This window comes from Loxodonta africana, chromosome 2 (assembly GCF_030014295.1).
Source record: "Loxodonta africana isolate mLoxAfr1 chromosome 2, mLoxAfr1.hap2, whole genome shotgun sequence".
Classification (NCBI taxonomy): Eukaryota; Metazoa; Chordata; class Mammalia; order Proboscidea; family Elephantidae; genus Loxodonta; species Loxodonta africana.
Window position 1 is genome coordinate 201,151,374 of NC_087343.1, and position 17,303 is coordinate 201,168,676.

General features: G+C 39.2%; 1 protein-coding gene across 1 annotated transcript in view; it reads left to right on the top strand.

Annotated features, from left to right (window-relative positions):
- The window catches only part of CANX (calnexin), a 37,156-nt gene that overhangs the window by 4,337 nt on the left and 15,516 nt on the right, over window positions 1-17,303 (top strand). The gene's annotated exons all lie outside the window — the stretch shown is intronic.

A 17,303-nucleotide genomic window follows, 5' to 3' on the forward strand; every position in this document is an offset into this window, starting at 1 on the left:
AGAACAGAATTGTAATTAGGCAAAAAAAAGTTAAATTTGTGAGAATTCATAAAAGAGAAGTAATTGGTAACTGAACAGAATGTTAAGGGAAAAAAAAAAAAAAGGCAGATAAACATGGAAGTTTCCATATCCAAAGGTTAAAATTGTATATACACTGTTGTAAGTATAGGAGGAAGAGTTAAAGAAGAAATTGTATAATGTAAACTGGACGAAAGCAAGTTTTTCTTGATATGTAAAATCATCCAGCTTTGTTGAAATACATTGGAGGAATAAGCAGGCATATTAGATCCTTTGGCCTAGTATGAGAATTTAAAATGTATTCACGTTGGTTTTTCTAATTGTGTTTCAAACAATAACATGTTTGCATATGCTTATGAAGTACCAGACTCTGATAGACTTTGAATTATTTTATCATATTTTCATGGCCAGCTTTTGAGCCAATTAGGCTATTTCCCATGTCTGTAAAATTGGGAAATCAATACTTCTAGAAGTTAAAGTAGCCTGACCAAGGCCATACAGAGGAGCAGGAGGAAGTCTGGAACCCAGATCTGTCTGGCTTGACAGGTCATTCCACGAACATGCACCATGCTGCCTCGTATGTAAGGAATTAATTTTACTGCGTCATCAGTTTTAAATTGGAAACTTCCATCTCTAGAATACAAGATAACTCCACTCTTCTAAAAGTTAAGAGTGGGTCAGAGGCTCCTGAAGATCCCTTTGGACCTTGATTTTGAGAACCAGGCCTTTTACTCTTGTCTTTGGGAAATTGGGAAGTAAACCAGAAATCATTTGTGTGTGACATAAATAGGTACGTATCTGGCTCCTACTTGGCTATGTATACATTTGTTCATGTTTGTATCTTTGATCTCAGAGGGTAGAAGTTTTCTGACCTGGGCATAGGTAGGTAATTTAATTACTAAAAACAAAACCTTTCTTAACTGGAAGGAAAGGAGACTACCTCATCAAGCTCAGATTTCTAGTCCAGCTCACATTTTTGAGTCTTCCTTTGATAGTTGTGCTTTGGAGGACCAGGTAAATTTAAAGCTGGTTTCCTGATGGCTTTGATCCAGTGTAAAGAAATACCTTCATTGATCCAGTAATACATATTTTTTTAACTTTTTATTTTGAAGTAATTATACACTCACAGGAAGTTGCAAAATTAGTACAGAGAAGTCCTTTCTGCATTTCCCCCATGGTGACATCTTACTTAACTGTAGTGCACTATCAAACCCATGAAATCGACATGGGTACAGACCCCATTCAGATATCACCACTTTTTACATGCACATGTGTGTGTTTAGTTCTGTGCAATTTTATCATCGCAGTAATTTGTTTTTGAAATGTTTACTTTTCAAATTTCATTGTCGTCAAATACATAAACAAAAGGTTTACCATCTTAACCATTTTTAAGTGTGTATTTCAGTGACCTTAATTATGTTCAGTGTGTTGCACTACCATCACCACTATCCATTTCCAGGAGTGTTACATTGCTCCCAAAACTCAGTACCCCTTCAGCAAAAACTCCATTCCCTCTTTCTCCCAGCCCATAGCAGCCACTAATCTACTTTGTATTTTTCTATTTTAGGGATTTCATATAAGTGGGAGCATACAATATTGGTCCTGTTGTGACTGACTTTCTTCACTCAGCATGTTTTCAGGGTTTATCCTTGTAGCATGTTTTAGAATTTCCTTTCTTTTTATGACTGAATAATATTCCATAGTGTATTCATACCACATTTTATATATGTATTCATCTGTTGATGGACACTTGGGTTATTTTCACCTTTTGGCTATTGTGGATGATACTGCACTGAACTTTGGTGTACAGGTATTTGAGTTTCTGCCTTCAGGACTCTTGGGTATATTCCTAGGAGTGACATTCTTGGGTCATATGGTAGTTCTATGTTTAACTTTTTGAGGATCTGTCAAACTTTTCGGTAGCAGCTGCACCATCAATGCACAGGGTTCTAATTTTTCCACATCTTGCTAACACTTGTTAGTCTCCGTTTTTATGATAATATCCATCCTAGTAGGTGTGATATATCTCATTGTGGTTTTGATTTGCATTTTCACGGTGACTAACAGCCTTTAGTATCTTTTCGTGTGCTTACTGGCCCTTTGTATATTTTTGGAGAGTGTCTATTCAAGTCCTTTGCCCAGTTTTTAAAATTGGGTTGTCTTTCTGTTAAGTTTTAGGAGTTCTTTATATATTCTGGGAGCCCTGGTGGCACACTGGTTAAGAGCTCAGCTGCTAATCAAAATGTCAGCAGTTTGAATTCACCAGCTGCTCCTTGGAAGCCCTGTGGGGCAGTTCTACTCTCTCCTATAGGGTCTCTATGAGTCAGAGTTGACTTGATGGCAACGGGCTTTTTTTTTTTTTTTTAAATATCTTCTGGAGCTCTGGTGGTGCAGTGGTTAAGAACTGGGTTGCTAACCAAAAGATCCAGCAGTTTGAATCCATCAGGTGCTCATTGGAAACCCTATGGGATGGTTCTACCCTGTCCTATAGGGTCGCTATGAGTTGGAATGAACTTTATGGCAGTGGGTTTGGTTTTTGTTTAGGTATTCTGGATATGTGTTTTCCAAATACTTTTTCTTATCCTGTAGGTTGTTTTTTCACTGTCTTTATGAAGTCCTTTAATGCACAAAAATTTTCATTTTGATGAAGTCTGTTTTAGTCATCTAGTGCTGCTGTAACAGAAATACCACAAGTGGATGGCTTTAACAAAGAGAAGTTTATTCACTTATAGTCTAGGAGGATAAAAGTCCAAATTCAGGGTACCAGCTCCTGGGGAAGGCTTTCTTTTTTGGCTCTGGAGGAAGGCCTTTGTCATTCATCTTCCCTTGGTCGCAGGGACCCTGGGTCCAAAGGATGCACTGTTCTCCTGGCTTTTGTCTCTTGATGGTATGACTTCCTCATGTCTCTGCTTGCTTCTCTTTTTTATATCTCAAGAGATTGGTTTAGGACACAACCTAATCTTTTAGATTGAGTCCTTCCTCATTAACATAACTGCCTTTAATAACATCATAGAGGTAGAATTTACTACACATAGGAAAATCACATCAGATGACAAAATGGTAGACAGTCACAATACTGGGAATCATGGCCTACCCAAGTTGACACATATTTTGGGGGGACACCATTCAATCCATGATAAAGTCCAGTTAATTAATTCTTTTGTTGCTCATGGTTTTAGCACTGTATCTAAGAACCCTTTATGAAAAATAAGGACTTAAAGTTTTATGCCTATGTTTTCTTCCAGGAGTTTTATAGTTTTAGTTCTTATATTTACTAGGTTGTTGATCCATTTGGAGTTAATTTTCATATATGATGTGAAGTATTGGTCCAATCATTCATTTGCCTGTGGAGATCGAGTTGTCCCAGGACCACTTATTGAAGAGACTTCTTTCCCCATTGAATTGTCTTGGCTTCCATGTGAAAAACCAGTTGGACATAGGTGTATGTGTTTATTTCTGAACTCTCAATTCTATTCCATTGGTCTGTATGTCGGTCCTTTTATATGAAAAAAAGGCTGATGAAATTTTGATAGGGATTGCGTTGAACCTGTAGATCACTTTGGGTAGTTGTCAGGTGCCTTCGAGTTCATTCCAACTCATAGCAACCCTACGTACAACAGAATGGAACACTTACCTGGTCCTGTGCCATCCTCACAGTTGTTATGCTTGAGCCCATTGTTGCAGCCACTGTGTCAGTCCATTTCGTTGAGAGTCTTCCTCTTTTTTCATTGACCCCCTACCAAGCATGATGTCCTTCTCCAGGGACTGGTCACTTTTAATAACATGTCCACAGTATATGACACAAAATCTCACCATCCTTACTTCTGATTGCATGGTGGTTGTACTTCTTCTAAGACAGGTTTGTTTGTTCATCTGGCAGTCCATTCAATATTCTTTGCCAGCATAATAATTCAAAGGCGTCAATTCTTTGGTCTTCCTTATTCATTGTCCAGCTTTTGCATGCATATCAGGCAATTGAAAATACCATGGCTTGGAACCAGTGTCACAAAACAATTTATTGTTTCATGAGAAACTGGTTTGCTCTGTAAACCTTCATCTAAAGTGTAATAAAAATAAATAAAAGAAAATACCGTGTCTTGAATCATTTGGCCTTAGTCCTCAAAGTGACAGGTTTGCTTTTTAACACCTCAAAGAGGTCTTTAGCGGCAGATGTACCCAGTGCAATGCGTCATTTGATTTCTTGACTGCTGCTTCCATGGGTGTTGATTGTGGATCCAAGTAAAATGAATTCCTTGACAACTTCAATCTTTTTTCCGTTTATCATGATACTGCTTATTGGTCCAGGTGTGAAGATTTTTGTTTTCTTTACATAGCGGTACAGTCCATACTGAAGGCTGGATTGTCTTTGATCTTCATCAGTAAGTACTCCTAAGACCTCTTCACTTTAAACAAGCAAGATTGTGTCTGCACATTGCAGGTTGTTAATGATTCTTTCTCTAATCGTATTACTGCATTCTTCTTCATATAGTTTAACTTCTTGGGTTATTTGTTTAGCATACAGATTGAGTAAGTATGGTGAAAGGATACAGCCCTGAGATACACCTTTCCTGACTTTAAGCCATGCAGTATCACCTTATTCTGTCCAACAGTTGCCTCTTGGGTCTATGTACAGCTTCCTCATGAGGACAATTAAGTGTTCAGAATTCCTGTTCTTCGCAATGTTATGTATAATTTGTTATGATCCACACAGTTGAGTGCTTTTGCTTAGTCAATGAAATACAGGTAAACGTCAAGTAGTAGTGACATCTTAATATTGAGTCTTCCAATTCATGAACACAAATGTCTTTCCATTTACTTAGGTTTTTAATTTCCTTCAACAATGTTTTGTAGTTTTAGTGTACAAGTCTTTTGCCTCCCTGGCTAAATTTATTCCTAGGGATTTTATTCTTTTAGATACTATTGTAAATGGGGTTATTTTTCTGGATTCCTTTTTAGAGTATTCATTGCTGGGGGTACAGAAACACGTTGCTCTTTATAGAAGGAAAATACTGGCATGTGCCTAGGTAGTACAAACCAATGCTCGTTATTACACGTTAGTAAAAGTAGGTTATAGTACTATTGGAGTTTACTTTGATATTTACTCCCCCCCGCCCCCCCAAAAACTGCTCAAGAGGCTCGATTTGTAGAGCTAATGTTGTTCATTGCAGTCAGTTGGGCTTTGACTGATGGCTGCCCCATGGGTAACAGAATGAAAGGTTGCCTGGCCTTGTGCCATTCTCACGATCGTTAATATGCTCGAGACGATCGTTGCAGCCATGTGTCAATCCATCTCATTGGTTTCCCTCACCTTTGCTGGCCCTTCATTTTACCAAACATGATGTCCTTCTCCAGCAGTGGGTCCCTCCTGATGACACTTCCAAAGTAAGCAAATGGAAGTCTCAGATAATGTTTTGTGATCCATAGGGTCTTCATGGTCTAATTTTTGAAAGTAGGTCACCAGGCCTTTCTTCCTAGTCTTTCTTAATCTGGAAGCTTTGCTGAAACCTATCCACATGAGTGACCCTGCTGGTATTTGAAATTCCAGTGGCATAGCCTCTAATATAGCAACATGCAAGCCACTACAGTACAACTAACTGACAGAGGAGTGGTGGGTAGAATTAATGTTAGTATGGAGAACTAATGCAACATTGTCTTCATAAAGTCTGAAAACATGGACAAATATACACAGTGTCATCAAGGTCACCTTCATTCTATTAAATAGTTTTATGTTTTGGGAATTATATAGATATCCACATGGAATTGAATGCTACTTGGAAACATTGATTTGGTGCCTTACCAGGTGCCAGGCTCTCTGCTAGGAACCAAATACATTTTCTCCTTTAACTCCTTTCTAACACCGAATTCCTGCCTTCTAAGCTTGTGGCAAGGTGCTCTGGTGGTGCAGTGGTTAAGCACTCGGCTGGTAACCAAAAGGTTGGCAGTTGGAACCCACCAGCCAGTTCGTGGAAGAAAGATGCGACAGTCTGCTTCCGTAAAGATTACAACCTTGGAAGTCCTAAGGAGCAGTTCTACTCTGTCCTGCAGGGTCGCTTTGAGTTGGAATTGACTCGGTGGCTACGGGTTTGGAAGCCTGTGGCTGCCAGACAACAGGGTTTGGGTTCTACTGCCCAGCTTTTATTAGAAGCCCGGTTGAGAGATTTATTGATGAATATTTGGAAGATGTGCAGTCTTTTCGTTTCTCTAGAACCTAAATATTTGAAGCTTTATCCCTAGATCATGTTCAGGATCATCAGAAATCAGAACTTGGACCGTATAGTGTTGACCCTCATAGTATTGATTTTATTGTTATTCTTTGTTTACATTGAAGGGTGTCACATAAGGCAAAGCCACACAAGAGCCATTTGCACATCATTTCAGGGTATTTTTTAAGGCAGTTGTCCACTCCAGTGGACCATAGATGTTAAAAGATGTCATGTTTGCAGTTTTGATTTTTAGTCACTGGCTCTCCTGAAGGCCCGTACCTGTAGCAGTCTGTAATTTTGCCAGGATGGGCATTTTAAGTGGGCACACGGCGAGGCATTTATACAGAACAGAGTAGCCTAGTTATGTCCAGCCCTGCAGCGCTCGCATCCTAGCTCAGAGGGACTTCGCTCCAGAGTTTAAGCTAACAGTCTTGGAATGATGAAATACACAAGTGTGTGTGTGAGAGAGAGAGAGAAATGGCTCCTAAAAGAAAACCAGAAAATGAAATGCCCTGAGAAAGTAATGGCTTTTGTGCAGAAAATAAAAGTATGGCAAAAAATGCTATAGTAGCACTCAGGAGTTTGAGAAACCTTGCCTTAGCAGTGTAGTGAGCATGAGCTGGGAAATAGAGAATTTTAGGAAATGTGGTAAATATTCCTTTAGTATAAGAGAATGTCACTCAGTTTAAAGGTAATTTCTTTATTCACTTTTCTTCTCAAGCAGTCCAAATCTAGGGACCACTAGATCTTTGTATGGGGGGGTGTTTGTTGTGTAAAAGCATTGCTTTGTTCTTGAGCTATTTGTGGACAGCCTTAGAAACAGTGGGTAATGGCTGAGAGAAGTAGGCTGTCTGCGTTTAGGATTCTGAAAATGTGAAGACAGCTGAAGACTTAGAAGAAAAAAATCTGAAATCCTCTTAGACGTTGAAGTATGTGAAAATCATTTTTGTCTTTAAGACAAAGGCAGTATAGAGTCACCAAGTAGGGTACACTGTACTGGGAGTCAGGAGATCTTGTTTTCTGTCCTGATTTTGCCAACAGCTCTGATTTTTGACAAGTCAACCTCTGGACCTCTGGAGAGTTAGGCTAGATTTCTATAGTATATTTCAATCCCAGGTATCTTAGTTATCTAGTGCTGCTATAACAGAAATACCACAAGTGAATGGCTTTAACAAAGGGAAGTTTATTTTCTCACAGTAAAGCAAACTAAAAGTCCAAATTCAGGGTGTCAGCGCCAGGGAAAGGCTTTCTCCCTCTGTTGGCCTTGTGATCAGTGTTCCCCCAGACTAGGAGCGTCTTCTCACAGGGACCTTGAGTCCTGCTTCACTAACACAACTGCCATTTATTAACATCATAGAGGCAGGATTTATGTGAAGGAAAATCACACAATACAGGGAATCATGGTCCAGCTAAATCGATATACATTTCGGGGGGGACATAATTCAATCCATGACACCAGGATTTTTTTGGGGGGGGGATGGGGCTTGTCACCTGCTCAAGTCATAAGACTGTAACATCTTTTAAAAAAAAAAAAGCTTTTTTTTAGAACAGATAGATTGCAAAGAGAGTACAGCATTCCCATATACCCCATACCTTGTTCTGCTGCTATTCAACAGTATGTTCAAGCCACTATACTATGAGGTCCCCATTCCTAGTTCCCCCTATTATTGGTATGGTACATTCATTACAATTAGTGAACCAACATTGACACATTATTATTGTGAACTAAACTCCGTACTCAATTCAGATTTCCTTAGTTTTTACTTACTGTTCTTTTTCAATTTGTCCTGTCTCCTTAGGTCCCTGTTGATTGTGACAGTTTTTTAGACTTTTTTTTTTCAAGTATGCTTAGATGAAAGTTTATAGCTCGAGTTAATTTCTCATTAAAAAATTTTATACGCAGTTTTGTGACATTGGTTGCAGTCCCCACAATGTGACAGTACGCTCCCCCTTTCCATTCCAGGTTCCCTGTGTCCGTTCGTCTAGTTCTGTCTCTTCTTGCCTTGGTTTTGGGTTGGAGTTGCCTATTTGGTCTCATATATTTGAACTAAGAAGCATGTTCCTCATGTGTGTTGCCATTTGTTTTATGGGCCTCTCTAGCCTATGGAAACCCTGGTGGCTTAGTGGTTAAGTGCTACGGCTGCTAACCAAAAGGTCAGCAGTTCAAATCCACCAGGCACTCCTTGGAAACTCTATGGGGTAGTTCTACTCTGGCCTATAGGGCCGCTATGAGTCAGAATTGACTCGATGGCAACGGGTTTGGTTTTTGGTTCTAGCCTATGTCTGAAACGTGGTCCTTGGGAGTGGTTTCAGTTCTGGAGTATCCAGGGGCCATAGTCTTGGGAGTTCTTCTAGTCTGTCAGACCAGTAAGCCTGGTCTGTTTTCATGAATTTGAATTATGTTCTACATTTTTCTCACTTTTTGTCTGGGACTCTGTCGTGATCCCTTTCAGAGCAGTCAGTGGTGGTAGCCGGACACCATCTAGTTCTTCTGGGCTCAGGCTGGTGGAGGCTCTGGTTCATGTGGACTCTTTGTGCTAATATTTTCCTTGTGTCTTTGATTTTCTTCATTCTCCTTTGCTCTGGGCGTGATGGGACCGGTGAAGTATCTTAGATGGTTGTTTGCAAGCTTTTAAGACCCCAGATGCTACTCACCAAAGTGGGGTGTAGAACATTTTCTTTATCAACTGTGTTATGCCAATTGACCTAAATGTCACCCGAGTCTATGGTCCCAAAGCTTCCTTTGTTTTTGATGACCCTACCTTTCTCCTCCCAGACGCCGGCAACCACTGATCGTTTTACTGTCTCTCTAGTTTTTACTTTTCCAGAATGTCATATGATTGGAATCATGTACTATGTAGCCTTTCAGTTTGACTTCTTTCACTTAGGAGTATGTATGTAAGAGATTCATCGGTGCCTTTCACGGCTTGATAGCTTGGTCTTATTGATGAATTCCATGGTATGAATGTACCACAGTTTATCCATTTACCTATTGAAGGGTGTTTGGGTTGCTTCCAGTTTGGGGCAATTATGAATAAAACTACTGTTAAGTATTCACATGCAGATTTTTGTGGTGCCGTAAGTTTTCAAATCAGTTAATACCTAGGTGCACAAGTGCTGGATTGTATGGTAAGACTTTGCCTTTGTAAGAAACTGCCAAACTATTTTCCAAAGTGGCTGTACCATTTTGCAGTCCCACCAACAATGAGAGTTCCTGTTACCTGCCCTCACCAGCAGTTGCTATTGTCATTTTTTTAGGTGCTGTCAAGTCGATTTTTTGACTTATAGTGACCCAATGTGACAGAGTAGCTCTGCCCCATAGGGTTTTCTAGGCTGTGATCTTTACAGGAGCAGATTACCAGGTTTTTCCCCTGTGATATTTTATTCTAGAAAGCATAGGAGTGCAGTACCCTTTTTATATACTGACTGAACTGGTGAGGGTAAATGCTACCTTGGATTCCATGTGGGTAAAAAAAAAAAAAAATGAGGAGCGGATTTTGTTTCTTGGTAATGTCAAGGTTCTGTTACTGAACCAGCCTAAAAAATGTATATTGTCTGGTGTGGACAGGTCTGTAACAAAACTTGGAAAATTTAAGTGGGTTTAATAGTGCCTCTTGGAACTGGAAAAAATCCACTGGCTGTGGCACTTTCTTGAGGGTATGGGCTAATGATAGTCGTTGAAACAGTATACATAAAGCTAGCAATGAGTTAGGTTCTTGAGTGCACAGCTATGAGAATCGACATGTCATAGTCTGGCAATAGGTTCCCAACAGCTTTAACAATCCTGGATAATGTGAACAGAACAGGTGAGTGCTTATACATCTCTTCCCTGAAAAACCAATTCTGCAACTTGGAGTGTAGGGGAAATGGTGGTGGGAGCAAAACACATTCCCTGAAGTTTGCAGGAGACTTTCTATATTGTTCTTGACAGGGCAGGCAGCCTTCTGCTACCCGAAAAATTGCTTTCCTGTCTTTGGGGCCATTCTGCCTTCCCACGTGGATGACTTCTTTCTGCCAGGTTCCTTGACCCACTAACCTGGGGTATCCTTTCTGTGGTTGGACCCTCCCACCTCCAGATCACTCCCTGTAGTGCTTTGCTCCTTCCCAACTAATCTTTCTGACCCTGGCCACACATCTTCGGTATTAAACTACAGAGTAATGTTTCATCTGCTGTGTAGTAGAAATATAAGAAGTCCTGGTGATGCAGTGGTTAAGCGCTCGACTGCTAACTGAAAGGTTGACAGTTTGAATCCACCTAGAGGCTCCATGGGAGAAAGACCTGGCATTCTGTTCCTGCAATGATTACATCCTAGGAAACGCTATGGGGCAATTCTGCTCCATCACATTGAGTCGCTATGATTTGGAATCGACTTGATGGCACACAAAAACAGCAGTTGAAATGTGCAGTTTGAATATTTTGAATCTTGCTTATTAGTTGTAATAATAAGTTGGTTATTTTAATTTTGTTCAGCTTTAGTTCCTAATGTGAAAAATGAGAGTAGTACCTCACATGAGGTTTACATGAAACAATGTATGCAGAAGTGCTTTATTAACTGGACACCAAAGCACAAATGATTTATAAACCTCTAATCACTGGTTTTTCAAAGTATGGTTCCTGAGCTAGTGTGCCCAGCCCAGACCTACTGAATCCGAAACTCTGGGGATGGAACCCAGGCAGTCTGTTTTAACAAGCCCTCCGGGTGATTCTGATGTTTGCTCAAGGTTGAGAAGCACATCATTAGCCTTAAAAGTATAAAGAAAATATGTCAACAATTTAAAATTATTGAGAAAAAAAACATATCCTATCTCCCCCCTCGTTGTACTTTTTTTTTTTTAATGTAAACAGCCCACTTGCCCATCTATCTCATTAGCCTTTTCTTGAGTAAACAGCGTTCTAACACCAATGCCTAGTCTTAATTAATCCAGTAGTTTTGTTTTACTTAATTACTAGTATTGCCATATTTTAACTTTTAAAAAGTTGTAACCATTATAATGATACAATGATTTAGCTATGTTTTAGGCTAATTTGATTTTGTAGGTTATCACTGGGAATCCAGATACCATTTATAGCATTGTTTCTATGAGAAGATAACTGCAGAGTTGTGTAGAGTTGATTTCGATAGCAGTCTTGAATCAACCGATTTGGTTCTAGAGAATCTGTGTTGTTGTAAATCGAACAAAGCAATATTGCTATGCCATTGTATATTATTTTGATGGTAGAAAATAGAGGCCTTTTCAACAAGTAAATGAAAATTTAGATTATAAGTTTCTTATATGTTTCTTAAACATATAAGAAACCATAACAGAGTGTTGACGTTGAGATTTTCTTCTAAAAACTAATACCAGTCCTAGGAAATGTTATGGATGGTTTTACTTAGCACTTTATTCTCAGCACTAGCTTTTTGCTAAACATTTAGACATCCAGTGAAATTTTCCTTCTTTCATTTTGTGAACACAAGTTTCACGATGCCTAATTAAGGGAAATATCCCCAAACCCAGTACCTGTAAGTCTAGTTCTTTGTGTTTGTGTCTGAGTTATTAACTTTAAAGGATTATAGAGTTTATAAGGAATTTAACGTTAAACTCAACACCTGAATAAGTTGATTTAAATTTTTTCTAGAAACTTAATCGGTCAAAATGGCAGTTGCGGTTGTGAATTGGGGCCATATAAGTTTATGAAGGAGCCCTTTCAGTTTTTTTCTTTCCTTTTTGGGCTTTGTCTGAAACATAAAAGTCTCCATTATAAACAGGAGACCAAAAAATTAAGCTCAGCTTTCTGAAGTTATGTATCAAATGTGGTGGAAAGGCAATCAGAAATTGCAGCAGAAGACCCAAGTTCATGTTTTTGTGCTTGTTTGTTGAGAGGCTTTGGATCAAGAAGCATTTAGCCTTTCTGAACCTTCATCTCTTTATAAAAATAGGGATACTAGAGCATTATCTCCATGTGTGACCAGTGTCATAGGCCTAGTAGGAGGGTCCATTGAGAAATTACATAAAAATACATTGGTAAATGGGAAAGAACCAAAGAAATAAGGTTTACTAGTCCTCCCTATCCTCTTCTCCCCTATTTTCCTTGCCTACTTATAGCCCTGTAAACCACGAAGAGCTTTTGCGAAATCTCACGTTTGTGGCAAACTATGAGTAAGAGTGGTTTTTACATTTTGAAAGGATTATTTAAAAAAAAAAAATGTAAGGGAGAATGCACGTGACTTCTAAAACCTAAAATTTTCACTGTCTGGATCTTTATAGAAAAAGTTTGCTGACGTCCACTCTAAGTCAAAATGAACTCAACAGTCTTTAGTGTTAGTGACGTATTTTGGTTAAAATGTGTTTTGACAAAGTAGTTTGATGTAAAATATTAGTAGAAACACGTGTTAGGCAGGCTTTGTCTATTGAGTATTGTTACATGATATGGTTGGATTACCTTTTCGGTGCAAACTTCATTAAAAACATTTTGTTCTGAGTTTTCAGAGTTCAATATTCTTGTTACAGTGTCTTTATTATTGTGATCACCAGCTAAAACTTGGGGCTCACATGCTTATTTCAGAGCACAGAAAGGGACCATAGTCACCCTGGGAAAAAGCAACCTGGTAGGGAACGTGGGTTGTGGCAGTTGGGGAGAAACTCAAGCAGAATCCCTAGAGCTTGTTGTAAAGAGAAAATTAAGAGGAAAATAGTATTTGTGCTGTGTGTTTAGTTTTTTTTAAGTGGTCTGTTAAGGCAGAAGAGGAAAATGAAAAACAAGCTTAGGTGTGCATGTAGGAGGTGGGAAATCTTGACTAGAGTGGAGGAATCTTGCAGGAAAACCATGTGGAGCAGGATGAGGGAGAGAGGACTTTGATTACTAGCCAGCAAAATGGGCTCTCATGAGAGTTTTTTGGATGATGAGTCTGTCAGTGGGGTGTGTGATGGCTTCAAAGAGGAAGAATAAACTGGAGACCATAGTAATGCAAGGTACCAGTAAGCATCTTGATGCTGGTAACGGAGAAAAATGAAACACTAGGTTTGGTTTGCTGTCAGTGTCTTGGACTTGGTGGCTTGCATGTTGCTGTGATGCTGGAAGCTATGCCACCAGTATTTCAAATACCATCAGGGTTACCCAGTTTCAGCAGAACTTCCAGACTAAGACCAACTAGGACAGAAAGACCTGGCAATCTACTTCTTAAAAAAAAAAAAAAAGACTAGTGAAAACCTTATGAATAGCAGTAAAACATTGTCTGGTATAGTGCTGGAAGTTGAGCCCCTCAGGTTGGAAGGCACTCAAAAGACAGCTGAAAGTGGAGTCAGCCTTACTGTCGTGGATGGAGTATAGCTTTTGGGACCTTCGTTTGCTGATGTGGCATGCCTCAACAAGAAGGAGCAGCTGGAAACATCCATTAATAATTCGAACATGGGATGTATGAAGTATCTAGGAAAATTGAAGTCGTCAAAAATGAAACACATAGAGATGGATATCGTAGGGATTAGTGGTCTAAAGTGGATTAGTGATTTGAAATGGACTGGTATTGGCCATTTTGAATCAGACAATAGTGTGGTATACTATGCAGGCAATGGCAAATTGAAGAGGAATGGCGTTGGCATTCATTGTCAAAAAAGAACATTGCAACATCTATCTTGAAGCATACAACGCTGTTGGTGCTAGGATAATATCCATACTTTTACAAGGCAGACCTGGTAATACATCTATTCAGGTTTATGTACTAACTCACTAATGCCAAAGATGAAGAAATTGAAGATTTTACCAATTTCTGAGGTCTGATATTCATCAAACATGCAATCAAGATGCATTGATAGTTATTGATGATTGGAATGTGAAAGTTGGAAACAAAGAAGGATCAGTACTTGGAAATAATGGCGTTGGTGATAGAAACGGTGCCGGAGATTGCATGATAGAATTTTGCAAGACCAACAACTTACTCATTGCAGATACCTTTTTTCAAAGACATAAACAGTGACTATATGCATGGACTTCACCAGATGGAATGCACAGGAACCAAATCGGTTACATCTGTAGAAAGACGATGGAGTAGCTCAATACTATCAGTCAGAACAAGGCCAGGGGCTGACTGCTGAACAGACCATCAAAAGCACTTATGCAAGTTTAAGTTGAAGCTGAAGAAAATTAAAACAAGTCCACGAGAGCCAAAGTACGACTTTGAGTATATTCCTCCTGAATTTAGAAACTGTCTCGAGAATAGACTTGATGGATTGAACATTAATGACTAAAGACCACGAGTTGTAGGATGACATCATACGTGAAGAAAGCAAAAGGTCATTAAAAAGATAGGAAAGAAAGAAAAGATCAAAACGGATGCAGAATAGACTCAGAAACTTGCTCTTAGATGTAGAGTAGCTTAAGTGAATGGCAGAAATGATGAAAAGAGCAGAACAGGAGATTTCAAAGACTGGCTCAGTAAGACAAAGTAAAGTATTACAATGAAACGTGCAGAGACCTGGAATTAGAAAACCAAAAGGGGAAAGGGATGAACACATTCAGCATTTCTCAAGAAGAAAGAACTGAAGAGAAAATGCAAGCCCTGAGTGGCAATATTGAAGGATTCTAAGGGTAAAGTATTAAATTATGCAGGGAGCATCAAAAGAAGGTAGAAGGAATACATAGGGTAGCTGTACAAAGAAAGAATTGTTTGATGTCCAGCCATTTCAGGAGATAGCATATGATCAAGAGCCAATGATGTTAAAGGAAGAAGTCCAAGCTGCTCTGAAGGCATTGGCAAAAAACAAGGATCCAGGAATGGACAGCACCAATTGAGATGTTTCAACAAACGTATGCAGCACCGGAAGCGCTCACTCGTCTCTGCCAAGTAATTTGATAGACAGCTACTTGGCCAACTGACCGCAAGAGATCCGTATTTGTGCCCATTCCAAAGGAAAGTGATACAAGAGAATGCGAAAATTATCAAACAATATCATTAATATCACATGTAAGTAAAATTTTGCTGAAGATAATTCAAAAAAGTTTGCAGCAGTACATAGGGAACTGCCAGAAATTCAAGCTGGACTCTAAAGAGGACATGGAATGAGGGGATACATTGCTGATGGCAGGTGGATCTTGGCTGAAAGCAGAGAATACCAGAAAGATGTTTACTTGTGTTTTATTGTCTATGCCAAAGGCATTAGACTGTGTGGATAGTAACAAATTATGGATAACATTGTGAAGAATGGGAATTCCAGAACACGTAATTGTACTCATGAGGAACCTGTACATACACCAAGAGGCAGTTGTAACAGAACAAGGGATACTGCATGCTTTAAAGTCAGAAAAGTGTGTGTCAGGGTTGTATCCTTTCACCATACTTACTCAATCTGTATGCTGAGCAAGTAATCTGAGATGCTGGACTATATGAAGAACAGAGTATCAGGTTTAGAGGAAGACTCGTTAACAACCTGTAATACAGAGATGACACAACCTTGCTTGCTGAAAGTGAAGAGGACTTGAAGCACTTACTGATGAAGATCAAAGACTACAACAGCCTTCAGTATGGATTACATCTTAACATAAAGAAAACGGATGAACGGAGAAAATACTGAAGATGTCAAGGATTTCATTTTACTTGGATCCAAAATCAACGCCCACAGAAGCAGCAATCAAGAAATCAAATGGTGTATTGCATCGGGTAAATCTGCAAAAAATCTCTTTAAAGTGTTAAAAAGCAAAGATGTCACTTTGAGAACTAAGGTGGGACTGACGCAAGCCATGGTATTTTTCAGTTGCCTCATATGCACGTGAAAGCTGGACAAAGAATGAGGAATACCGAAGAACTGACACCTTTGAATTATTGGTGTTGGTGAAGAGCATTGAATATACCGTGGACTGCCAGAACAAACAAAACTGTCTTGGAAGAAGTATAGCCAAAATACTCCTCAGAAGCAAGGATGGTGAGACTTCGTGTCAGGTACTTTGGGGATGTTATCAGGAGTGACCAGTCCCAGGAGAAGGACATCATGCTTGGAAAAGTAGAGGGACGGTGAAAAGAGGAAGACACTCAACAGATGGATTGGCACAGTGGCTGCAACATCGGCCTCAAACATAGCAACGATTCTGAGGATGGCACAGGACTGGGCAATGTTTCATTCTGTTTTACGTAGAGTCATTGTGAACCCACCCTGTGTCACCTAACAGTAATTAATCCAGTGGTTCGTTTTACTTAATTAAACATTTTGTTTACCTTAGAAAAAGTTGTAATCATTATAAACCAAAACCAAACCCAGTGCCGTCGAGTCGATTCCGACTCATAGCGACCCTATAGGACAGAGTAGAACTGCCCCATAGAGTTTCCAAGGAGTGCCTGGTGGATTCAAACTGCTGCCCCTTTGGTTAGCAGCCATAGATAGCTTGTTTGGTTTTGTAGTCTGTCACTGGGAACCAGACACCATTTGTAGCATTGTATCTATGAGAAGATAACTTCAGAGTTGTACAGAGTTGATTTAAATAGAAGTCTTGAATCAAGCTGTTCGTTATAGAGAATCTCTGTTGTAGTTGTAAATCAAACAAAGCGCTATTATTGCCATTGTGTATTATTTTGATGGTAGAAAATAGAGGCCTTTTCAGTGAGTAAATGATTGTTAGATTACAGGTATTTCTTAAATATATAAGAAACCATAGCAGAATGTTGACATTGAGATTTTCTTCTAAAAACGAGTACCAGTCCTAGGAAAGGTTATGAATGATTTTACTTAGCACTTCATTCTCAGCACTGACTTTTTGCCGGATATTTAGGCATCCAGTGAAATTTACCTTCTTTAATTTCGTGAATACAAGTCTCACGATGCCTAATTAAGGGAAATACCACCAAACCCAGTACCTGTACGTCTAGTTCTTTGAGCTATCCACTTTAAAGGATTGTAGAGTTTATAAGGAATTTGACATTAAACTCAGCGCATAAATAAGTTGATTTAAATTTTTTCTAAAAACTTAATTGGTCAAAATGGCAGCCATGGTTGTGAATTGGGGCCATATAAGTTTATGAAGGAACCCCTTCAGTTCCCCCCCTTTCTTATTTTGGGGGAGCTCTTTTTTTTCTGCCGGAAAAAGTAAAATAATTAAGCTTAGCTTTCTGAAGT